At 37.2% G+C, this 26,721-nt stretch overlaps 1 pseudogene; it reads left to right on the forward strand.

Annotated features, from left to right (window-relative positions):
• The first annotated feature begins 499 nt into the window (after positions 1 to 499).
• Positions 500 to 26,721, forward strand: part of LOC133252761 (E3 ubiquitin-protein ligase RNF135-like) — a 43,511-nt pseudogene continuing 17,289 nt past the window's right edge.

Raw genomic sequence — 26,721 nt, forward strand, 5'->3', positions numbered from 1 at the left:
GGGCTTTTTAATTCAGTTTGCTAGTATTTTATTGAGAATTTTTGTATCTATTTTAATTATCAATATTGATCTGTAGCTTTCTTCCCATTTGGGTGATGCTGGATGCTATGCTTCTTGGTTTAATAGGGTTGCTATCTCATCTCCTTGCCTGGGCAAGGCCACAATCTGTGCTCAGCAAACAGGCAGGGCCATAGTCTGGACTTTGCTGCAAAACGGTCATAGTCTGGGCGTTAAGGTTGTTCAGTGTTACTGTTTGAGCTCCCTGGCTAGGCAGGTCAGTGGCTATATTCAACAGTTGGGCAGGGCTGCTGACTTTGCTGTGCCTAAGCAGGGCTGTAAAATGGGTTTTATGGCTAAGTGAAGTTCTCTATTTACATTTTTGGGTCTCCAGGGGCTGCTGTTTGATAGGAATGCTGACTTGCTTTGCTGCTCAGATGAACCAGAAGCTAGGCTCTGAGCCTGCCTGGCATCTCAGGCCATACTTCTTGCAGATGGGCGAATGGGGCAAGTATGGAACCAGAAGATATGCTACGTAGCTGGGCAAGGCTTCAAACTTGCCTTCCGGCCCAGGTGGGCTCATAGAATAGGCTCCATTGCCAGTATGGGCTATTGGCTGGATCCCAAGCCAGGCAGACATGCCAACTGAGCTCTTAGGCCAGATGGGGCTACCAGCTCAACTCGAAATTGACAAAAATCCTGGCTAGGATCTCTGCTTTGATGCTGCTAGTAGAAATGCAGTTGGCCAATATCCAAGTGCTGGTTTCTATAAGCCCTGTCTCCCCTCTTCTGTCTCAGTCTGATCTGCAGTTATCCAGCTATCAGATTCCCCCAGTGAACTAACTCCAAGGTCAGGACCCAGCAGGTCTTTTCCAGGAAGAATCCTGCAATAATGGGAAAGCTAGATGTACATCTTGGGCTCTCTTTCTTCCACTGGAAAATGCATAAGCTTGGTGTGAGTTATGCCAGTCTGGGAGAGGACGTTCAAAATGAAACTATGCTTATTATCCTTCTAATGTGGTCCTTCTCTGTCTCTGTGCTCCAAAAGAGACTTCTGCTTCACCTCAGGGTCTGGGATTTGCACAAAGGTATATTGTCTGTGAATAATTGTTGGTCTTCCTGTGAGGGAGACTGAAGCCAGGAATTACCTATTTTGCCACTTTGATGACATCATTCCCCTTTGACTAAAATTTATTTCCTATCAATTTTCTTATTTCATATTCTTTCAACCAGATCTTGAAATGATAATTTGTTGTTCAGTTCAGTTCAGTTGCTCAGTCGTGTCTGACTCTTTGCGACCCCATGAACCACAGCACACCAGGCCTCCCTGTCCATCACCAACTCCTGGAGTTCACACAAACCCATGTCCCTTGAGTCCGTGATGCCATCCAACCATCTCATCATCTGTCATCCCCTTCTCCTCCTGCCCTCAATCTTTCCTAGCATCAGGGTCTTTTCAAATGAGTCAGCTTAATAAAAATTTAGGTTAATGATTCTCCATTCCAAGACCAAGTAGTTGTATTTCTTTTACTCAAAGATCCCTCCCTTAAGTTAGTTATGCTTTATTTTTTGTTTGTGGTTTTCCAGTTTTTTTTTTTTTTTCTGGAAAACCTAAGGTCATCAGCTCTAAATAGATAAAACAAAGACTTTCAGGATCTAAAAGTAAGTTATAAAATCAAACATTTTAGATAATTTTGGAATCTTGACTTTAAAAGATTAATACTATTTCTAGCACACTTAACCTCTTCTCCTACCTTTAGGAAAAATAAATATATATGTAGTCAAAGGAAAAAACGTGAAATAAAAAGTCTTTGATATATTTCTTAACTGGTCTTTTTGGATGATAGAAGACTGTTTTAGCCCTACTTGTGTTATTTACATACATATGACACAGTGAGTGTGAGTGGAGACTATGTCTTTTATTCATGAGGAGCATGGGTCAACATGTGTGCAGTGGTTTGAGTAATGTTCCCCCCAAACTCCTTTCTATCCAGAACCACAAAGTGCAATCTTATTTGGAAATAGGGTCTTTATAGATGTAGTTAAGTTTAGATGAAGCTACACTGGATTAGGTGGATCCTAAATCAAATGACTAATCTCCTTATAAAAAAAGAGGAAAGGCATTCAGACATAGACAAAGAACATGTAAAGATGGAGGCAGAGAAGGAAACGATGCTGATACCAGCCAAATGTTGGCCAAGATTTTCAGAAGCTAAGAAGAAGGAGGAAAGGATCCTTACCTAAGGCCTTCAGGAGGGAGTTTGGTGCCTGCTGACACCTTGATTTCAGACTTTCAGTTTCCAGAACTATGAAAGTATAAATACCTGTTGTTTTTAGCCTCCGAGTGTGTGTTATTTCATTACAGCAGCCCTGGGGATCTAACAGTGTGTTCTGTAACCTTTTGTATGTCATGAATTGGAACCTATGGAGATTGCTCTTAATAATCTTCCCATTCAGACAATATAAATTTATGCTTTTTTTTTCCACTTCTCAAGTTTACCCACTTAAGTTAGCTGAAATTTATTCAGAGTCAATAATATTTATAGTGTATTGCAATGAGTTATATTTCTTTACATATTCTTTCTGGCAAATAGTTATAACTTCTCCTTGATATGAGCTATATTACTTCCATATATCCAGAGGCAATCAATGAGTGTTTAAAGACAAATAAGAGAAGTGGGGAGTAAAACAAGAAGGAAAAGGATAGAGGAGAAAGAAGAGGAAGGAAGAAGAAAGGAAAATTTTGAAAACTTTAATATTGCCATCATTTGACTTGAAGATTGTCAGAACCACTTGAAAACTTTAAGATACATAGGAGGAAATCTCCTCAAGAGCATTGAAATAGGATAAAGACCAGAAGTGAGTATAAATATTGTATTATATTAACAAGAGTAAATATTATTGCCTACTCATCATGTGCAAGGTACTGTGTTAGATATTAGTCATGCTGCTGCTGCTGCTAAGTCGCTTCAGTCATGTCCGACTCTGTGCGACCCCATAGACGGCAGCCCACCAGGCTCCCCCATCCCTGGGATTCTCCAGTCAAGAATACTGGAGTGGGTTGCCATTTCCTTCTCCAATGCATGAAAGTGAAAAGTGAAAGTGAAGTTGCTCAGTTGTATCCAACTCCTAGCGACCCCATGGACTGCAGCCTACCAGGCTCCTCCATCCATGGGATTTTCCAGGCAAGAGTACTGGAGTGGGTTGCCATTGCCTTCTCCATTAGTCATGAGTTATGCTTAAACCTTGCAGCAAACTCCTGAGGCAGCTACAGTGTTGCTGTAATCAGGGTATCTAAATCCTAGATGTAGAAAATAGCAAGATGGGCATTTAAGCCCAAGACAGCAGCAATTCACAACACTTTTCTTGACACTTCTATTACATCTCCAAACTTGGCCTAGAAAGGACACCATCCTTTGCTTCTATGACCTTCTTACTTACTTTGTTCTATGGTCTCTTGACTTTTTCTCCTTTGGTTCTCTCATGCCAGCTACTGGGCAGACTTTTCCACCGTAAATTTTTTTGCTCATTTTTTCCACTCATTTATTTCTCATCCTCATTGCTAGCAAGACATGTCCCTTCTCATTAGAATCAAATGTGAATGAAAATTTTACTGTCTCCGGAGTCAGTCATGTCTACAAATATGCAAGCCTATTTCCTTCCCAATTCTGATCCTTGGAACTGAGAGAGACACTAATGTTAAAGCAATAGGGACAGCAAATGCCAAACAATAGCAATGACATTACCATAAAAATGGTCCTCAAGTTTTTTACCTATCATGAGTCTTCTGAAAAGGAATAATTCAACAAATGTTAGAAGTCTTTTCTTTTCACACTTGGCTCTCCTTGTGAATTCTACAGCAAATTTATTTAACTCCAAAATACGCTTATTGCTAAATAGCAAATTCAAGCTGGAAAATTAATTTTAAGCATATGCTAAAAGCACCTATATTATTCTTTTGATGACACTTAAATTGCATATTGACCACATCATCTTGGGGGGGAAATGATACTGACAACCATATTCAGACTGAAACCATATTGGAACAACACATTCTTAGAGAGAAAAATGGCACAGTCTGTGAGCCAAAAAGAGAAATGCAAAAATGTGCAGCCATTTTTAAAATGAGATTAATTATATCCAGCTTCATATATCTTAGCAAGTTGTTTTTAATCTATTATATAGTGGCTCAAGCTTAAATGGTGCAAGAGACACCAGCTTTAACTCAGGAGTAGGCACCGCTGTCTCTGAATGTGATTTTTTAAGAACAATTTCAAATTTTCCATAAATAAGTACAAAATCATTTTCATTTTGAAAATGACTGAACAGTCTAGAAACGGACATACCACTTTTCATTGTCGTTAAACCCAAGTCGAGCAGTTTCCATAAAGTTTATGATAATCAGCCTTTCTTTTTAAGCATTTCTGTATAGTTAATCAGTACATCAGGAGAGATTTCATTTCTACTTAAAATTTAGTTATGTAAATAAGCATAATGGACAGAGATCAGACAGTTGTTAACTATCATATGAAAATTTTAAAGAGGAGTAAATTAGAAAAAAATGTTTATCGCTTATTTGCATTTTCTGAGGGAATATACTGCAGTTTCTCTTGCCTCACTTATTATGAGGCTTAATAATTAGCTCCAGTGTAATTAACTGTTAAATCAAGAAAATAAAACCAGCTTTGCTGATGAGAAATTTAAGTGGTGCTGTACAAAACATCATTTCCTTAAAGTATACAAATACTCTGCTATCTTTCATTCATATTTTCAGTTATATGTATCCATTTTGGAGATGTGACAGTTTAATAAATTAAGGATCTTAAAATATTAAGCATTAATGATAATACTTCTATGGCATGGAATATTTTTGTTGTTAAAATTGTTTTTAGATAAAGCACTTTATTGATAAAATTTCAGTGTTATATATTTTGCAAGGGCCCTTCCAAAACAGTGTATATTGACAAAATTAAAATGTAAGGTGCTTTGTCTTCTAGATATTTTAAAAACAAGATACTGTCATCTAGAATAGAGAGCAAAGTATAAAAATAAAAAAAAAGGAAAGAAAGATTTCTTAATTTCCTTCAAATATAATTAGATACATTAAAATTAAAAATGTTTCATCAAAAGACACATTTAATATGCAAAAATAAAGAGTAGGAAAAGATTTATATAAGGACATGGTAAGATGTACAAAGTACTTTGTACTTGAACAGTTGAAGAATTCATTTGAGTCAACAAGGAAAAAATATGACACAATTAAAATTAAAAGCACAGAATACTTGAATCAGCACTTCATAAAAAGGGTACCCAAATGGTCAATAAACATTAAAATATGTTTGCTAGCTATCAGGGAAATGAAATTGAAAACCACAGAATCACAAACAGTTTCACCTATTGGTGAATAACTGGAACACATATAAGGCTAGTAGAAATATGAATTGGGCAACACTTTAGAAAAATGACTGTCTCTCTCTACTGGAGTATACTAAATGACTTAGCAGTTCCACTCATTTAACTAAAAGAAATTCATTCACATATGTAAAAAATGATGTTTGAGACTGTCAATAGTATTATTCTTCATGATAGTCCCAGTTCAGTTCAGTTCATTTCAGTCGCTCAGTCGTGTCCGACTCTTTGAGACCCCATGAATCGCAGCACGCCAGGCCTCCCTATCCATCACCAACTCCCGGAGTTCACTCAGACTCACGTCCATCGAGTCAGTGACGCCATCCAGCCCTCTCATCCTCTGTCATCCCCTTCTCCTCCTGCCCCCAATCCCTCCCAGCATCAGAGTCTTTTCCAAGGAGTCAACTCTTCACATGAGGTGGCAAAGTACTGGAGTTTCAGCTTCAGCATCATTCCTTCCAAAGAAATCCCAGGGCTGATCTCCTTCAGAATGGACTAGTTAGATCTCCTTGCAGTCCAAGGAACTCTCAAAAGTCTTCTTCAGCACCACAGTTCAAAAGCATCAATTCTTCGGCGCTCAGCCTTCTTCACAGTCCAACTCTCACATCCATACATGACCACAGGAAAAACCATAGCCTTGACTAGACGGACCTTTGTTGGCAAAGTAATGTCTCTGCTTTTGAATATGCTATCTAGGTTGGTCATAACTTTCCTTCCAAGGAGTAAGCGTCTTTTAATTTCATGGCTGCAGTCACCATCTGCAGTGATTTTGGAACCCAGAAAAATAAAGTCTGACACTGTTTCCACTGTTTCCCCATCTATTTCCCATGAAGTGATGGGACCGGATGCCATGATCTTGGTTTTCTGAATGTTGAGCTTTAAGCCAACTTTTTCACTCTCCACTTTCACTTTCATCAAGAGGCTTTTGAGTTCCTCTTCACTTTCTGCCATAAGGGTGTTGTCATCTGCATATCTGAGGTTCTTGATATTTCTCCTGGCAATCTTGATTCCAGCTTGTGCTTCTTCCAGCCCAGCATTTCTCATAATGTACTCTGCATATAAGTTAAAGAAGCAGGGTGAAATATACAGCCTTGACATACTCCTTTTCCTATTTGGAACCAGTCTGTTGTTCCATGATAGTCCCAAATGTCTATTAAAATAAGAATAAGTAAATATTTGGTTTTATTCCAACATGAAATGCAAAACTATTGCTCCACATAAAGCATGGATGAATTTTACAAACAGCATTGACTAAAAGAAGCTAGGTACAAAGAGAACATGTATGTATGCTGGTGAAACTCTGTTTCTTGATCTGGGGGCTGGTTACATAAGTGTGTTCATACCATGAGTTACTGAGCTTATGATTTATATACATCTGCATGTAATTTATACTTCAGTAAAAAGCTAAAAGTGAAATAGAAAATCAAGTAGCAAAATGGTATTTCAGGGAAAATAAACCTAGTAGAAAATTTTATTTAGGGTAGATATTAAGAAATATTGGAATTATCCATGATCATAAGATCAAACCCACACATAAAGAAACACATTATTTTAGGTAGTCTTTAGTCTGATAGGCAATAAAGAAGCAGAATAACTTCATAGAAGGTCATAACTTAAGAGTTAAACATGCCTAGGAAAGAATCCTAATTTCAAAACTTTTTTTAGTTATATGATTTTAAGCAAGGAGCCATTTAGACATTAATGAATTGGTGATAATAATGCCTACCTTAAAAGATTTTGCTAAGGATTAGAGATAAGTTTAATTTATAGTTCTTGCCATACAATATTGCTCAATATATAATATATTAAAAATATAAACTTTATAGATATCACCTTTTATATATGCAAACCAAAGTCCAAGGATATGAATAAAGGATATGTTCAGGGATAAGAATAAACAAATGAGGCCACAGAAAAAGAAAGTTTAAAGAAATAAGGAAATAGAGGAATTTATTATTGGACCACAATATCACAGAAAATTCCCTTTGTATTTGTTAGAAAATTTAATCAATTTCAAGTGTGCATGAATTAGGAAGGAAAATCCTATAAATAATTATCTAGTAATTAATGTATTTATTTGCCTAATTTACTGCAAATATAAACATTTTTTTTTAAACATTTAATTGGCAGGCAGGTTCTTTACTGCTAGCATCACCTGCAAAGCCCAATAGTCTTTAAACCACAGAAGAAAAACTAGAATATCATTGAATAAGTTTTACTGCCTCTTGCAATGTTTATCATTTTATATAATTCGAGTTTTAAAATGGAGTACCAAGAAACTCTTTATTTTACCCAAAATTAGGAGAATATAAGCAGTGTTCCTTATAGAAACTTATGCTGGGACATGAATGAACCTTGAAAATTCATGTGTAATATAAATCTATATAAAACAAGTAAGCTTTTAAATAACAGAATACATATTTTAGAAGATGTTATTCATGATGGTAGCTAAGATGTATCATCTTTCCATAGTCTAAGTTGACTGAAATGGTTGTGAACAATATTAAAATTTAAAAGGACGTGATTGTCAAAAACTATGACTTGTATATTAATAAAACAGAAAAACCTAATATTGTGGCTCTTATATCAATGATGGCAGTTCTGTTATCTTAGTATAAAAGCAACCATAGAAAATATGTAAACAAATGGATGTCCCTATGTTCCAATACTGGAGAAGGCAATGGCACCCACTCCAGTACTCTTGCCTGGAAAATCCCATGGACGGAGGAGCCTGGTAGGCTGCAGTCCATGGGGTCGCTAAGAGTCAGACACGACTGAGCGACTTCACTTTCACTTTTCACTTTCATGCATTGGAGAGGGAAATGGCAACCCACTCCAGTGTTCTTGCCTGGAGAATCCCAGGGACCGGGGAGCCTGGTGGGCTGCCGTCTATGGGGTCACACAGAGTTGGACACAACTGCCATGACTTAGCAGCAGCAGTAGCAGCACTGTAATGTTTACATAACTTAATCTACTTTATCTCTTGTTTCTTTCATATGCTTGTTCATAAACTGGGGTAAATAATAGAACCCACTCATAGATTTATGGTGAAGAGTAAATGTCACCACATTTAAAGAATTTTGAATGCTTTGAAACAATGCTTCAAATTACTGTTACATCACTCAGTTCAGTCAGTCAGTCCTGTCTGACTCTTTGCTACCCCATGGACTACAGCATGCCAGGCTTCCCTGTCCTTCACCAACTCCTGGAACTTGCCCAAACTCAGGTCCGTCAAGTCAGTGATGCCATCCAACCATCTCATCCTCTGTCCCTTTCTCCTTCTGCCTTCAATCTTTCCCAGCTTCAGGGTCTTTTCCAATGAGTCAGTTTTTTGGATCAGGTAGCTAAATTATTGGAGTTTCAGCTTCAACATCAGTCCTTCCAATGAATATTCAGGACTGATTTCCTTTCAGGTTGACAGGTTGGATCTCCTTGAAGTCCAAGGGACTTTCAAGAGTCTTCTTTAGCACCACAGTTCAAAAGCATCAATTCTTCAGTGCTCAGCTTTCAGAAATATATATATATATATATATATATATATATATATATATATATATACCACTCCAGTATTCTTGCCTGGTAAATTCCATGGGCAGTATATATACATATATATGGACTACTGGAAAAACCATAGCTTGACTACATGGACCTTTTTCAGTAAAGCAATGCCTCTTCTTTTTAATATACTGTCTAGGTTGGTCAAAGCTTTTCTTCAAAGAAGCAAGTGTCTTTTAATTTCATGGCTGCAGTCACCATTGCAGTGATTTTGGAGCCCAAGAATATAAAGCCTGTCACTGATTCCATTGTTTTCCCATCTATTTGTTATGAAGTGATTGTTACATCACTAGAGATAATATTAATTTCTATTTAATAGATTGATAAACAGAGGTTCAATTTTGAGTGCTTTGTTTAAGATCATATATCTAATAGATGGCAGACCAAAAATGAAACCAGTTCCATTTTTCTTTCTCAAGATTGCTTTGGCTATTTGAGGTTTTTTGTATTTCCATACAAATTGTGAAATTATTTGTTCTAGCTCTGTGAAGAATACCATTGGTAGCTTGATAGGGATTGCATTGAATCTATAAATTGCTTTGGGTAGTATACTCATTTTCACTATATTGATTCTTCCAATCCATGAACATGGTGTATATCTCCATCTATTAGTGTCCTCTTTGGTTTCTTTCACCAGTGTTTTATAGTTTTCTATATATAGGTCTTTAGTTTCTTTAGGTAGATATATTCCTAAGTATTTTATTCTTTCCATTGCAATGGTGAATGGAATTGTTTCCTTAATTTCTCTTTTGGTTTTCTCATTATTAGTGTATAGGAATGCAAGAAATTTCTGTGGGTTGATTTTATATCCTGCAACTTTACTATAATCATTGATTAGTTCTAGTAATTTTCTGGTGGAGTCTTTAGGGTTTTCTATGTAGAAGATCATGTCATCTGCAAACAGTGAGAGTTTTACTTCTTCTTTTCCAATTTGGATTCCTTTTATTTCTTTTCCTGCTCTGATTGCTGTGGCCAAAACTTCCAAAACTATGTTGAATAGTAATGGTGAAAGTGGGCACCCTTGTCTTATTCCTGACTTTAGAGGAAATGCTTTCAATTTTTCACCATTGAGGATAATGTTTGTTGTGGGTTTGTCATATATAGTTTTTATTATGTTGAGGTATGTTCCTTCTATTCCTGCTTTCTGGAGAGTTTTTATCATAAATGGATGTTGAATTTTGTCAAAGGCTTTCTCTGCATCTATTGAGATAATCATATGGTTTTTATTTTTCAATTTGTTAATGTGGTGTATTACATTGATTGATTTGCAGATATTGAAGAATCCTTGCATCCCTGGGATAAAGCCCACTTGATCATGGTGTATGATCTTTTTAATGTGTTGTTGGATTCTGATTGCTAGAATTTTGTTAATGATTTTTGCATCTATGTTCATCAGTGATATTGGCCTGTAGTTTTCTTTTTTTATGGCATCTTTGTCAGGTTTTGGTATTAGGGTGATGGTGGCCTCATAGAATGAGTTTGGAAGTTTACCTTCCTCTGCAATTTTCTGGAAGAGTTTGAATACGATAGGTGTTAGCTCTTCTCTAAATTTTTGGTAGAATTCAGCTGTGAAGCTGTTTGGACCTGGGCTTTTGTTTGCTGGAAGATTTCTGATTACAGTTTCAATTTCCGTGCTTGTGATGGGTCTGCACAAAGACAGAAATATAGATCAATGGAACAAAATAGAAAGCCCAGAGATAAATCCACGCACATATGGACACCTTATCTTTGACAAAGGAGGCAAGAATATACAATGGATTAAAGACAATCTCTTTAACAAGTGATGCTGGGAAAACTGGTCAACCACTTGTAAAAGAATGAAACTAGAACATTTCTAACACCATATACAAAAATATACTCAAAATGGATTAAAGATCTAAACGTAAGACCAGAAACTATAAAACTTCTAGAGGAGAACATAGGCAAAACACTCTCTGACATACATCACAGCAGGATCCTCTATGACCCACCTCCCAGAATATTGGAAATAAAAGCAAAAATAAACAAGTGGGACCTAATTAAACTTACAAGCTTCTGCACAACAAAGGAAACTATAAGCAAGGTGAAAAGACAGCCTTCAGAATGGGAGAAAATAATAGCAAATGAAGCAACTGACAAACAACTAATCTCAAAAATATACAAGCAACTCCTACAGCTCAATTCCAGAAAAATAAATGACCCAGTCAAAAAAATGGGCCAAAGAACTAAATAGACATTTCTCCAAAGAAGACATACAGATGGCTAACAAACACATGAAAAGATGCTCAACATCACTCATTATCAGAGAAATGCAAATCAAAACCACAATGAGGTACTATTTCACGCCAGTCAGAATGGCTGTGATCCAGAAGTCTACAAGCAATAAATGCTGGAGAGGGTGTGGAGAAAAGGGAACCCTCTTACACTGTTGGTGGGAATGCAAACTAGTACAGGCACTATGGAGAACAGTGTGGAGACTGCCTTATGACCCAGCAATCCCACTGCTGGGCATACACACTGAGGAAACCAGAAGGGAAAGAGACACGTGTACCCCAATGTTCATCGCAGCACTGTTTATAATAGCCAGGACATGGAAGCAACCTAGATGCCCATCAGCAGATGAATGGATAAGAAAACAGTGGTACATATACACAATGGAGTATTACTCAGCCATTAAAAAGAATACATTTGAATCAGTTCTAATGAGGTGGATGAAACTGGAGCCTATTATACAGAGTGAAGTAAGCCAGAAAGAAAAACACCAATACAGTATACTAACACATATATATGCAATTTAGAAAGATGGTAACAATAACTCTGTATACGAGACAGCAAAAGAGACATTGATGTATAGAACAGTCTTTTGGACTCTGTGGGAGAGGGAGAGGGTGGGATGATTTTGGAGAATGGCATTGAAACATGTATAATATCATACATGAAATGAGTCGCCAGTCCAGGTTCGATATACGATACTGGATTCTTGGGGCTGGTGCACTGGGATGACCCTAAGGGATGGTATCGGGAGTGAGGAGGAAGGAGGGTTCAGTATGGGGAACACATGTATACCTGTGGCGGATTCATTTCGATATATGGCAAAACCAATACAATATTGTAAAGTTAAAAAATAAAATTAAATTAAAAAAAAGGGGATACCTGAAAATAAATAAATAAATAAAGAATTGTTTGGTTCTCAGTAAGGGTCTTGAATATTAGATGAAGAAATCTGTGGCTTTATTAAATGGACAACCATTCCTCATTTGTGAGAAGGGCAATCACAGTACAGCATGTGTTTTTTTAGAATGATAATATTGAAGGTATTGTAGAAAACAAAATTAAGATGGTAACCATCTGGGCAGTTTCAAGATAGGGCTCGTATTTAAGATTGGTCAAGAAAAATTAACTTCTTGACTTTCAAGCCTCACCCACTATTAGTACAAAGACATTCTTGACATAAAATAGATTATGTCAGAGACTGTGAACTCTATTCTGCCTCCCTTTTTACCCTGGGTATTCTTAAGACTTGAAGAAGTATGAAAAATAGATCTGGAAAATACGGCCAATCCTGGTTAGGACAATAAACAAACTGAAGAGCTCTCATTTTCAGTATCTCTTATGATCATAAAAAATTTGTCCTTTGGTAACAGACAAGCCTGGGAAACTTTAAAAATACCAGTGCCTATGTCCCATCCAAGTCTAATTACATCAGAATCTCTGAGTGTGACAACCACTGATATCTCTCAGGTATTTGGTACAAACTTGGATATTTAATAACCAGTGACTTTGGTGGCTAAGTGCATGCCATCCTTTGTAAATATTCTGTGAATGTATGAAATAAATGATTATCCTCTAAAAAAAAACAAAAAAAAAACCAAAAATGAAACCAGGTCTTTCTGATTTCATACTTTCACTACACCAAACAATGAGCACAGAAAAAGGACACCAAAGAAACAAGAATGTGTGCCATTTTTAAAAGATAGATGGTGTTATAGCATATTTGCATGTTGACCGGTTGACCTATTAGGAAGGTAAATATTAATGGCAAGGGAGTAGAGAAAGGTAATTCCAGAGGAATTCCTTCTTGAATTGGCAAGGAGGTTGTGATTAAGTCCATAAACACGTTTTGACCATAGACATGCAAATATATATATATAGTTGCAAGCAGGAGGAGAAAGTACATGAATATTAGATGTAGACAGGTTAATAGGGTGTGGTGTCTGATGTGGTAGCATAAAAAAGTTTCCTTCTAGTAGCTTTTATTTCTCTCTAGCTTTTTTAGAGGTACAACTGACAAATAAAATTGTAAGATCTTTAAAGTGTACAATTTGATTATTTCATATACCTACACATCATGAAAGAATTCACTCCATTAAGTTAACCATTATTTACTTATTTATTTTAGTAAAAACATTTAAGTTCTACTTTCAGGAAATTTCAATTATATGAGTATTATTAATTATGGGCTTCCATTGCAGCTCAGCTGGTAAAGAATCTGCCTGCAATGCTGGAGACTTGGGTTCGATCCCTGGATTGGGTAGATCCCCTGGAGAAGGGAAAGGCTAGTCGCTCGACTATTCTGGCCTGGAGAATTCCGTGGACTGTATAGTCCATGGGGTCGCAAAGACTTAGACACCACTGAGTGACTTTCACATGAACACACACACATTATCAGTTATAGTCACCATGTATAGTGACTTATTCATCTTATAACTGAAAGTTTGTACCTTTTCACCAACCTCTTTCTATTTCCCTTATCCCTCATTCCCTGGCAATTGCTTTTCTTGTTAAGTCACAAAGTCATGTCTGACTCTTTTGCGACTTGTCTGCCAGGCTACTCTGTCCATGGGATTTCCCAAGCAAGAATACTGGAATGAGTTGCCATTTCCTCTTCCAGGGGGTCTTCCAGACCCAGGGATCAAACCCATGTCTACTGCAATGGCTGGCGGTTTCTTTACTACTGAAATACCCTGTGTGTGTGTTTGTGTGTGTGTGTGTGTGTTTTAATATTCCACATGTAACTGATACCATGACATATTTGTCTTTCTCTATATGGCCTTTTTACACAACGTAATGCCTTCCAGTTTTATTCATGTTCTTGCAATTTATAGAATTCCTTCTTGTTTTGGAGTTGAGTATATTCCATTGTGTGTGTGTGTGTGGGAGTGGTACAGTGTTTCTTTAATCCATTTATTCATTGATAGATACATGCATGCATGCTCAGTCACTTCAGTCCTGTCTGACACTTTGTGACCTCATGAACTGTAGCCTGCCAGGCTCCTCTATTCATGGGGATTCTCCAGGTAAGAATGCTGGAGAGGGTTGCTATCCTCTCTCTAGAGGATCTTCCTGACCCTGAGATGGAACCATGGTCTCCTGCATGGCAGATGGATTCTTTACCACTGAGCCACCTGGGAAGCCCTTATTCATTGATGGACACCTACTTTTTTTCCATACCTGCGCTATTGTGAATAATGCTGCTATAAACGTGGGGGTACAGATTTCTCTTCAAGATAATGATTTTATTTCCTTTGGACATGTATCCAGAAGTGGACTTAATTAATCATATGTTAGTTCTATTTTAATTTATTGAGGAAGCCTCATACTGTTTTTCATAATGCTGTATCAATTTACATTCCTACCAACAGTGTACAAGGGCTCCTTTTCTCTTGCTTGCCAACATTTGTTATCTTTTTTTTGTTTTGATAATAGATAGACATTGTAACAGATATGAAATAATATATTGTTCTGGTTTTGATTTTTGTTTCCTTAATAATTAGTAAGATTAAGCATTTCTCATTACCTTTTGGTCATTTGTATATCTTCATAGGAAAAATGCAGTTTTTGGATCCTTTGCCATTTATTTCATTGATTAGTTTTTTGCTATTGAGTTGTATGAGATCCTTGTATATTTAAAATGTTAGCCCCTTATCAGCTATATGGTTGCAAATATTACCTCTCATTCTGTAGGTTGCATTTAATTCCACTGATCATTTTCTTTGCTATTTAGTTTGTTGAAGTCCCACTTGTTTATTTTCTCGTCTGTTGCCTTCCTTTTTAGTGCCAAATTCAAAAATTCATTGCTAAACCAAAGTCAAGGAGATTATTTACTATATTTTCTACTAGGAATTTTTCAGTTTCAGAGCTTTCATTCAAGTCTTTTTTTAATATACATTTATTTATTTTAATTAGAGGCTAATTAATTTACAATATTGTATTGGTTTTGTCATGCATTAACATGAATCTGCCACGGGTGTACACGTGTTCCCCATCCTGAACCCCCCTCCCACCTCCCTCCCCATGCCATCCCTCTGGGTCATCCCAGTACACCAGCCGCAAGCATCCTGTATCATGGATCAAACCTGGATTGGCGATTCATTTCATATATGATATTATACATGTTTCAATGCCATTCTCCCAAATCATCCCACCCTCTCCCTCTCCCACAGAGTCCGAAAGACTGTTCTATACATCTGTGTCTCTTTTGCTGTCTTGCATGCGGGGTTATAGTTACCATCTTTCTGAATTCCATATATATGCATTAGTACATTGTACTGGTGTTTTTCTTTCTGGCTTACTTCACTCTGTATAATAGGCTCCATGCTCATTCAAGTCTTTATTGCAATTTGAGTTGCTTTAGGGTAGATTATATTTTTTTACATGTATGTATCCAGTTTTCCTAACATTGTCTATTGAAGAGACTGTTCTATCTTGATTTTATGTTCTTAGCTCCTTTTTCAGAAATTATTGATCATATATGCATGAATTTATTTCTGGGCTCTTTATTATGTTACATTTATCTATACTTCTTTTTTTTGCTGCTGTTGTTGTTGTTATTGTTTGTGTACATTTTTCCTGCCTTTACTTACTATTTCGTTTACTATAGCCTTTAGTAGAGTTTGAAATCAGAAAGTTTGATGCCTTCAAATTTGTTCCTCTTTCTCAAGATTGTTTTGGCTATTTGGAAATTTTGTGGTGACATGAAATTTTAGGATTTCTTCATATTCCTATGAAAAATGTCCTTGGAATTTTTGTAGAAATTGAATTGAATCTATAGATTGCTTCATTTAGGATGGACATTTTAAAAATAGTAATTCTCCTAATCCATGAACACAATATCTTTCCCTTTGTTTCTTCAATTTCAGTTCAGTTCAGTACAGTCGCTCAGTCGTGTCTGACTCTTTGCGACCCCATGAACCATAGCACACCAGGCCTCCCTGTCCATCACCAACTCCCGGAGTCCACCAAACCCACGTCCATTGAGTCAGTGATGCCATCCAACCATCTCATCCTCTGTCATTCCCTTCCCCTCCTGCCTTCAATCTTTCCCAGCATCAGGGTCTTTTCAAATGAGTCAGCTCTCCGCATCAGGTGGCCAAAGTATTGGAGTTTCAGCTTCAACAGTCCCTCCATGAACACCCAGGACTGATCTCCTTTAGGATGGACTCGTTGGATCTCCTTGCAGTCCAAGGGACTCTCAAGAGTCTTCTGCAACACCACGGTTCAGAAGCATCAATTCTTCTGCATCAGTATTTGATAGTTTTCAGTATGCATATCTTTCACTTCCTTGGTTAAATTGTTTCCTAACTATTTTATTATCTTTGATGCTATTGTAAATGAGAATGGTTTTCTTAATTTTACTTGTTGATAGTTTGTTGTTTTGTATGTTGATTTTGTGTCCTACAATTTTATTGAAATTGTTTATTAGTTCTAAGATTTTTGGTGGTATCTTTAGGATTTTTATATATAAGATCATGTCATCTGCAGATAGAGAAAATTTGTCTTCTTCCTTTCTGATTTGAATGCCTTTTTTTTCCTTTGCCTATACTAATTGTTCTGGATAAGACTTTCAGTACTATATTGAATAAAAGTGATGAGAGTAGGCATCCTTGTCTTTGGTCCTAACCTTAAAAGGAAAAGCTTCAGCTTTTCACTATTTAATATTATGTTAACTGTGGGCTTATCATATATGGCCTCTATTATATTGAGATACATTCTATGTAAACTCAGTTTGGTGAGAGTTTTTATTATGAAAGGATATTTTATTTTATAAAATGCTTTTTCTATATGTATTCAAATTATCCTATGATTTTTTTTTTATTTGTTAATGCGGTGTACCACATTTTTTGATTTGCTGGTATTGAACTATCCTTGCATCCCTGGAATATATTACAAAATCATTTTGTAGACATTTACTTGCTTAGCATACCAGGTAACAGGATCATAATGAGGAGAATGGAGCATTGTTAAAGGCATGAAAAAATGGTATTAAAGAATTTTCTCTCAAGGCAGAAGTATATTTAGACAACAACAACAAAAAACATAGATAGAATCTAGGCTGCATTAAGTACCAAGTAATTGGTCTATTTTTAAAGAACACAGCATCAATATAATTTTGACTTTTTCCCCACCTAAGTCAACTGCCAAAATGCAAATATAAGAGATACAGATAGTTGATTAACAAGGTTTGGGGTTTCATTAAGTGGATATCAGGAGACAGGATCATATAGAGCTAGAGTTCATGCAAGATAAATTAGTCTAAAAATGGGCCGCAGAAACGATGCTGAGTAGTAAGGGATTGGAGAATATAGAAGAGTAATAAATAGTAACAAACTTGTAGAATCAAATGAAGTTTTATTTAGGGTCTAGTGGAAAATCCCATGGATGGAGGAGCCTGGTGGGCTGCAGTCCATAGGGTCGCTAAGAGTAGGACACGACTGAGCGACTTCACTTTCACTTTTCACTTTCATGCATTGGAGAAGGAAATGGCAGCCCACTCCAGTGTTCTTGCCTGGAGAATCCCAGGGATGGGATTCTCTGTCTATGGGGTCGCACAGAGTCGGACACGACTGAAGTAACTTAGCAGCAGCAGCAGCAGCAGTGAGGGCAAAGAATTGTACTACTTGGGGAAGAAGAGTGAATAAACTGGAAAGATAGAGACTTGTATTCAGATGAGGAGATGTTGAAAGTGAGATGGTGGAAGAGGGATATTGACAGTAACTGTGGTATCTGTGGTTGTAGCAGTGAGGATTGAGGAAATGTGGCAGATAAGATCAGAGGGAGAGGGCATCAAGAAACCAGGAGAAGCTCAAAAAGTATTGTAAAAGGTAACACGGATATTGAAATTGCTAATAATTAGAGAGGTATTGAAGAGAATAACAGTAGATAAGGTGCTAAAATATTCAAGGAATTGGAAGCAGTGATGAGTGGACTTGATGATTGCAACAAGGAAAGAGTGAAATTATAGATCGGTGGTAATGACTGTACTGTAATTATATCTGTGTGTTTTGTGTTTTCTTTTCTTTTGTCAAGTATTAAGTGAATAAAAAATCATTTAGTATGAATGGCAATGATTTTCATAATTGAAAACAACAGACAGGAAGGTCTGTGGAGTTCATTTCCTATAGTTCAAAAAAACGTCACAATAGAAGCAATTAAGTCTATCTAGTGAGAGGAGACGCATTTGAAATAAAGCTAATGAACTGACCTTTGTTTAAGAAATGTTTTGATAATTGCAATTAAATTGTTTAAAAATGCCCTGGTCTCAGCTAAATTTTAGTGACTAAGAGTAGCACATAATTCCTGAAGATATGCATAAGTAAAAACAAATGATAACTTGTGAAAAAGTCACATTATATACAAACACATTGGTAAAGGACCTTGCATGTGCAAACATTAGTTCTGTATAACTATAAGTAAGAAATTTATAACATTTAATATTTATGGAATTCAATGCAAATCCAACTAACACAACGATATAAACATTAAACAACATTATACCAGGAATAAAATTGGTTGTTCGCAAAACATATGAGTTAGAAAATATTAAGGTACCATTTGGAAAGAATGATTCTGATTTTAAATCATGTTTAGTGTTTCAGCACACTTATGCTCTGTATATATATCACTAAAACATTAGGGTATTTTAATTGACCAAAGAACTGGATTGACTACATTTTAAACTGAATTTCTAAATTTACTTAGTTACAAACTTAACAAAACCATAAAATGGAAAAAGGATTATTATTTCTATCTCTGTGTACTTAAAGAGCAGAAAGGCTTAGGAAATCTTGTTAATATAATAAAGTGAGCAGAAGCACCAAATCTGAGGATCTTTGATATTTAATGTCATGAAAAGACAGAAAAATAAGGAGTAAGACCTTGAGGCTCAGGTCAGGAGCACAGGAAAGCCCAATGACATAACTAAGGCAAAGTGGGATTTTTAATGCCAGCCACATAAATTGGTGTGTAGCAATGGCCAGAATGGATTTCACAAAGTCAAAGCAATTCAGGGATCCAGCTTTACTGTTCTGATATGTACCAGGAAACTGAGGAGGGATGTATCGCTAAAAGTTAATAATATTTTATTAAGCTGAGAACACCTTACGACTTAGGTATTAAGAAAGTCTATCCTTTACATATATGGCTTTTCTTCTAAACCATTGCTGGCTTTCTGACGTTTATGAGAGGGTTAGCCACTCTTTTAAGGCTGGCTTATTTTAACAAGGAAGGAGTAATAGCAATTAAGAAGAAAGTGACTAAGCTCTTTTACCTTGATCAATATTTTTTTAAAGAGCCTTATTGAGATATAACACTTAGCCATGATTCAACCGTTTAAAATATGTGAAGTGAAGTGAAAATTGCTCAGTTGTGTCTGACTCTTTGCGATCCCATGGGCTATACAGTCCATGGAATTCTCCAGGCCAGAATACTGGAGTGGGTAGCCTTTCCCTTGTCCTGGGGATCTTCCCAACCCAGGGATCAAACGGGGATCTCCTGCATTGCAGGCAGATTCTTTTCCAACTGAGCTATCCGGGGAGTGGTTTTTAGTATATTCAGAGGTGTTCAGTGATTTTAGATTTGAGTCATCTCCAAAACAAACCAAGTAACCATTAGCAGTCTATCACCATTCTTCCAATCCTCAGCTCATCAACCACCAGTCTGCTTTCTATTTATATAGATTTGCTTATTCTGATCACTTTATAGAAATAGGGTTGAAAAAGTTCTCTTCTATGCCAAGTGTGTCAAGTTTTACTCTTTCTATAAAAGGTATTAGAGTTTATCACACGTTTTCTAGGTATCTACTGATATGATCATATTGTTGTTTTTTATTCCTGTTAACCAAAATTTTCAGAAATGAAGATCTAATTGAGATAAAGAGGCATTTATTTAGGATTTGTTAGTACTGCAGCCTCAGAGACACAGATTCAAGAAGCACATAAATTGTGTCATGTGGGAAAGCATGAAAGTGTCTGTTGCTCAGTTGTGTCCAACTCTTTGCAACCCCATGGACTGTAGCCAGCCGGCCTCCTCTGTCCATGGAATTATCCTGGCAAGAATATTGGAGTCGGTAGCCATTCCTTCTCCAGGGATCTTCCCAACCCAGGGATCAAACCCAGGTCTCCCACGTTTCAGACAGATTCTTTACCATCTGAGCCACCAGGTGTCAGACTACAAAATAGAGGAAGCTTATAAAGACAAAGCCTGCAAAGCCACTGTTAGTTACACAAGCTGTTTGCCAGGAATTATGATCGCAACTGGCAAGAAGTAAGGGTGCTTGTTAAAAGGATGGTTTGAGGTCTAAAAACTTATGTAGATGCAGTGGAGGGTGGGAGGGGTAACTCTGAGACCACAAGGTTGCAGCTAGGAGATGTTGTTCTAAATGACTGGTGGTGTCTTTGGGAGGTCATTGTTTGGTACAGTTCAGAAAAGTCACATTCTCAGTGGCGCAGAAACATTTTTGAGACCAGATGTTCAATGGCCACCCGAAGACGTTTTGTATGCCTAGCTATGATTACTCCACTGTAATTTTCAATTTGTCATCATTCCATTTCTATGACATTTTACATTAATGGATTTTTGGGTGTTAAAAATAGCCTTGTATTCCTGAGCTAAGTCCTACTTGGTTATGGTATATAATTCTTTTTTATATGCTTATAGATTTGGATTCCTACTATTTATTAAGGATTTTTATATCCATCGTCATAAGAGATATTGGTTTGTAGTTTTGTTTTCTTCGATTTTGGAATCAGGTTAATACAGGCCTTATAGAATAAGTTGGAAAATATTTTCTCTGCTATTTTTGGGAAAGAAATGGTGAAGGATTTGTGTTTATTCTTTAATTTTTTGGAAAAAGTCATAGGTGAAGCTGTCTGAGTCTGAATTTTTCTTAATGAGAATTTTAAAATTATGAATTCAATCTCTTTCTATTTTATGTATTTATTTTTTTGCTTTCTTCTTCTAGGGTCAGTTGTGTTGTTGTTTTTTTTTTTAATTTTTCTTCTAGAGTAATATTTAGTAATTTGCATTTTTTAAAGAATTTATCCCCTTCATTTAAGCAGCCTAATTAAACAAATGTTCATAGTGTTGCCTTCTAAAGCTTGTTCATTTTTGTAGGTTTGGTAGTGACTTTCCCTCCTTCATTTCTTATTTTACTAGTTGACCACCCCCATCTCATTGTAGCTAAAGGTTTGTGAATTTTGTTAGTTTTTACAAAGAGACAACTTTTGGCTTCCTTTATTTTTCTGTTTTTTTTTTTTTTTTCTATTATCTACACATTTCTGTTCCATTCATTAGTATTTCCTTTGTTTATTTTATTTTATTTTTTTCATATGAATTTTATTTTATTTTTTTTCTTTTTTAATTAATTTTATTTTATTTTTAAACTTTACATAATTGTATTAGTTTTGCCAAATATCAAAATGAATCCGCCACAGGTATACATGTGTTCCCCATACTGAACCCTCCTCCCTCCTCCCTCCCCATACCATCCCTCTGGGTCCTCCCAGTGCACCAGCCCCAAGCATCCAGTATCGTGCATCGAACCTAGACTGGCATCTCATTTCATACATGATATTTTACATGTTTCCATGCCATTCTCCCAAATCTTCCCACCCTCTCCCTCTCCCACAGAGTCCATAAGACTGTTCTATACATCAGTGTCTCTTTTGCTGTCTCGTACACAGGGTTATTGTTACCATCTTTCTAAATTCCATATATATGCGTTAGTATACTGTATTTATGTTTTTCCTTCTGGCTTACTTCACTCTGTATAATAGACTCCAGTTTCATCCACCTCATTAGAATTGATTCAAATGTATTCTTTTTAATGGCTGAGTAATACTCCATTGTGTATATGTACCACTGCTTTCTTATCCATTCATCTGTTGATGGACATCTAGGTTGCTTCCATGTCCTGGCTATTATAAACAGTGCTGTGATGAACATTGGGGTACACGTGTCTCTTTCCCTTCTGGTTTCCTCAGTGTGTATGCCCAGCAGTGGGATTGCTGGATCATAAAGCAGTTCTATTTCCAGTTTTTTAAGGAATCTCCACACTGTTCTCCATAGTGGCTGTACTAGTTTGCATTCCCACCAACAGTGTAAGAGGGTTCCCTTTTCTCCACACCCTCTCCAGCATTTATTATTTGTAGACTTTTGGATCGCAGCCATTCTGACTGGTGTGAAATGGTACCTCATAGTGGTTTTGATTTGCATTTCTCTGATAATGAGTGATGTTGAGCATCTTTTCATGTGTTTGTTAGCCATCTGTATGTCTTCTTTGGAGAAATGTCTATTTAGATCTTTGGCCCATTTTTTGATTGGGTCATTTATTTTTCTGGAGTTGAGCTGTAGGACCTGTTTGTATATTTTTGAGATGAGTTGTTTGTCAGTTGCTTCATTTGCTATTATTTTCTCCCATTCTGAAGACTGTCTTTTCACCTTGCTAATATTTTAAAAATAAGATATTGAAGTCTTCAACTTGCTGTTGTTAAATTATCTATGGTGGTTTAGTGCCTGAGTCATGTCCGACTCTTGCCTGCCAGGCTCCTCTGTCCATGGGATCTCCCAGGCAAGAATACTGGAGTGGGTTGCCATTTCCTTCTCCAGAGGATCTTCCTGACTCAGGGATCATACCCACATCTCCTGAATTGTAGGCATATTCTTTACCAATGAGCCACTCTGCTGCTGCTGCTGCATCACTTCAGTCCTGTCCGACTCTGTGCAACCCCATAGATGGCAGCCCACCAGGCTCCCCCGTCCCTGGGATTAGGTCCATACCATTTCTGTCCTTTATCGAGCCCATCTTTGCATGAAATGTTCCTTGGGTATCTCTGATTTTCTTGAAGAGATCTCTAGTTTTTCCCATTCTATTATTTTCCTCTATTTCTTTGCACTGACTGCTGTGGAAGGCTTTTTTTATCTCTCCTTGCTATTTTTTGGAACTCTGCATTCAAAATGGGTATATCTCTCCTTTTATCCTTTGCTTTTCATTTCCCTTCTTTTCACAGCTATTTGTAAGGCCTCCTCAGAGAGTCATTTTGCTTTTTTGAATTTCTTTTCTGGAGATAGTCTTGATTCCTGTGTCCTGTACAATGTCACAAATCTCCATCCATAGTTCATCAGGCACTCTATCTATCAGATCTAGTCCCTTAAATCTATTTCTCATTTCCACTGTATAGTCATAAAGGATTTGATTTAGGTCATACCTGAATGGTCTAGTGGTTTCCTCCACTTTCTTCAATTTAAGTCTGAATTTGGCAATAAGGAGTTCATGATCTGAGCCACATTCAGCTTCCGGTCTTTTTTTTTTTTTTGCTGACTATATAGAGCTTCTTCATCTTTGGCTGCAAAGAATATAATCCATCTGATTTCAGTGTCGAATATCTGGTGATGTCCATCTGTAGAATCTTCTCTTATGTTGTTGGAAGAGGGTGTTTGCTATGACTAGTGCATTCTCTTGTCAGAACTCTATTAGCCTTTGCCTTGCTTCATTCTGTACTCCATGGCCAAATTTGCCTGTTACTCCAGGTGATTATTGGCTTCCTACTTTTACATTCCTGTCCCCTATAATGAAAAGGACATCTTTTTTGGGTGTTAGTTCTTGAAGGTCTTGTAGGTCTTCATAGAATTGTTCAACTTTAGCTTCTTCAGCATTACTGTTTGGGACATAGACTTGGATTACCATTCAGGTTTGACCTAAATCAAATCCCTTATGATTATACAGTGGAAGTGAGAAATAGATTCAAGAGATTAAATCTGATAGAGTGCCTGGAGAACTATGCACAGAGTTTTGTGATATTGTACAGGAGACAGAGATAAAGACCATCCCCAAGGAAAAAAAAATGCAAAAGAGCAAAATGGCTGTCTGTAAAGGCCTTACAAATAGCTGTGAAAAGAAGAGAAGTGAAAGGCAAAGGAGAAAAGGAAAAATATACCTATTTGAATGCAGAATTCCAAAGGATAGCAAGGAGAGATGAGAAAGTCTTCCTCAGTGATCAGTGCAAAGAAATAGTGGAAAACAACAGAATGGGAAAGACTAGAGATCTCTTCAGGAAAATTAGAGATACCAAGACCATTTCATGTAAAGGTGAAGACAATAAAGGACAGAAATGGTATGGATCTAACAGAAGCAGAAGATATTAAGAAGAGATGGCAAGAATACACAGAAGAACTGTACAAAAAAGATCTTCAGGACCCAGATAATCACGATGGTGTGATCACTGACCTAGAGCCAGACATCCTGGAATGTGAAATCAAGTGGGCCTTAGAAAGCATCACTATGAACAAAGCTAGTGGAGGTGATGGAATTCCAGTTGAGCTATTCCAAATCCTCAAAGATGATGTTGTGAAAGTGCTGCACTCAATATGCCAACAAATTTGGAAAACTCAGCAGTGGCCACAGGACTGGAAAAGGTCAGTTTTCATTCCAATCCCAAAGAAAGGCAATGCCAAAGAATGCTCAAACTACCACACAATTGCACTCATCTCACATGCTAGTAACATAATGCTCAAAAATCTCCAAATTAGGCTTCAACAGTACATGAACTGTGAAATTCCAGATGTTCAAGCTGGATTTATAAAAGGCAGAGGAACCAGAGATCAAATTGCCAACATCTGCTGAATCATGGAAAAAGCAAGAGAGTTCCAGAAAAACATCTATTTATGCTTTATTGACTATGCCAAAGCCTTTGATTGTGTGGATTACAACAAAGTGTGGAGAATTCTTTAACAGATGGGAATTCCAGACCACCTGACCTGCCTCTTGAGAAATCAGTATGCAGTTAGGAAGCAATAGTTAGAAGTGAATATGGAACAACAGACTGTTTTCTAATTGAAAAAGGAGTACTTCAAGTCTGTATATTGTTACCCTGTTTATTTAACTTACATGCAGAGTGCATCATGTGAAATGCCAGGCTGGATGAAGCACAAACTGGAATTAAGATTGCCTGGAGAAAATATCAATAACCTCAAATATGCAGATGACACCACACTTAGGGCAGAAAGTGAAAAAGAACTAAAGATGAAATAACTCTTGAACAAAATGAAAGAGGGGAGTGAAAAATTTGGCTTAAAATTCAACATTTAGAAAACTAAGATCATGGCATCCGGTCCCATCACTTCGTGACAAATAGATGGGGAAAGAGGGGAAATACTGACAGACTTTATTTTTCTGGGCTCCTAAATCACTGAAGGTGTTGACTGTAGCCATGAAATTAAAAGATGCTTACTCCTTGGAAGAAAAGCTATGACCATCCTAGACAGCATATTAAAAAAAAGTACATTACTTTGCCAACAATGGTCTGTCAAGTCAAAGCTGTGGTTTTTCCACTAGTCTTGTATGGATGTGAGAGTTGGACTCTAAAGAATGCTGAGCACCAAAGAATTGATGCTTTTCAATTTGTGGTGTTGGAAAAGACTCTTGAGAGTCCCTCGGCCTGCAAGGAGTTCCAACCAGTCCATGATAGAGGAAATCAGCCCTGAATATTCATTGGAAGGGACTGATTGAAGCTGAAACTCCAATACTTTGACTCCCTGATGTGAAGAACTGACTCATTTGAAAAGACCCTGATGCTGGGAAAGATTGAAGGCAAGAGGAGAAGGGGATGACAGAGGATGAGATGGTTGGATGGCATCACCGTCTCAACGGACACAAGTTTGAGTAAACTCCAAGAGTTGGTCATGGACAGGGAGGCTTAGCGCGCTGTAGTCCATGGGGTTACAAAGAGTCAGACACAACTAAGCTACTGAACAGAAATGAGAAACCAAATAGGCTTAATTCTATTAGGTAAATCATGAAATTGCTGACATTTGACTCTTTTTGACTTATAAAACAACCATTTCACTTAGCTCAACCCATACATTCCTGGCAAAATGAGGGGGGTAAATGGACCATTATTCTATTTTAAAGCTAATCAGTTGATAAACATAGAACAAATGAGACTGTTTTCCAGAAAATGATATCCATTTTTTTCTTGCCCCCTTTCCTTATTTAACCTCAAGAATAATAATCTTAAGAAAATCTTCTCTTTAAGATACAGATTTTCTTTCAAAGAGCATTGCTGCCTCATGCAGGCTTTTCCTCTAGACTGGATGGCCTCTGCATCACATGGTCAGGTCTTTTCCCTGGTTGGGGCCACCCGAGATCCAGAGCTGCACTATGAGAGGGCCAGTGCAGGCTCTCAGCTTAGGCTGGAAAGCAGGGCAAGGAGCCACAGGAAACCCAGCAGCCACTGCAGCAGAGCTCTCTGAACCCTCACTCAAGTGCAAACCTTATTTGATCTCTCCTCACATGCACAGTCCAGGCTTCCTACAGCCCTTCTATTGGTCTCAGCTGTCCTCTGAACAGCCAGAGGGCTGATCTCCCCTGTGTAGGACCTCAGGACTGGGGCATCCAATTTGTGGCTTTTACCGCTCCTTCCCCAGAGCAGGTGTATATCCATCCCTCCCCTCTCCATGTTATCTCCCTTTTCCTCTGAGTCCCCTCCCAGGGGCACAGGTCCTGAC

Source organism: Bos javanicus, chromosome 1 (assembly GCF_032452875.1).
Source record: "Bos javanicus breed banteng chromosome 1, ARS-OSU_banteng_1.0, whole genome shotgun sequence".
NCBI classification, from domain to species: domain Eukaryota; kingdom Metazoa; phylum Chordata; class Mammalia; order Artiodactyla; family Bovidae; genus Bos; species Bos javanicus.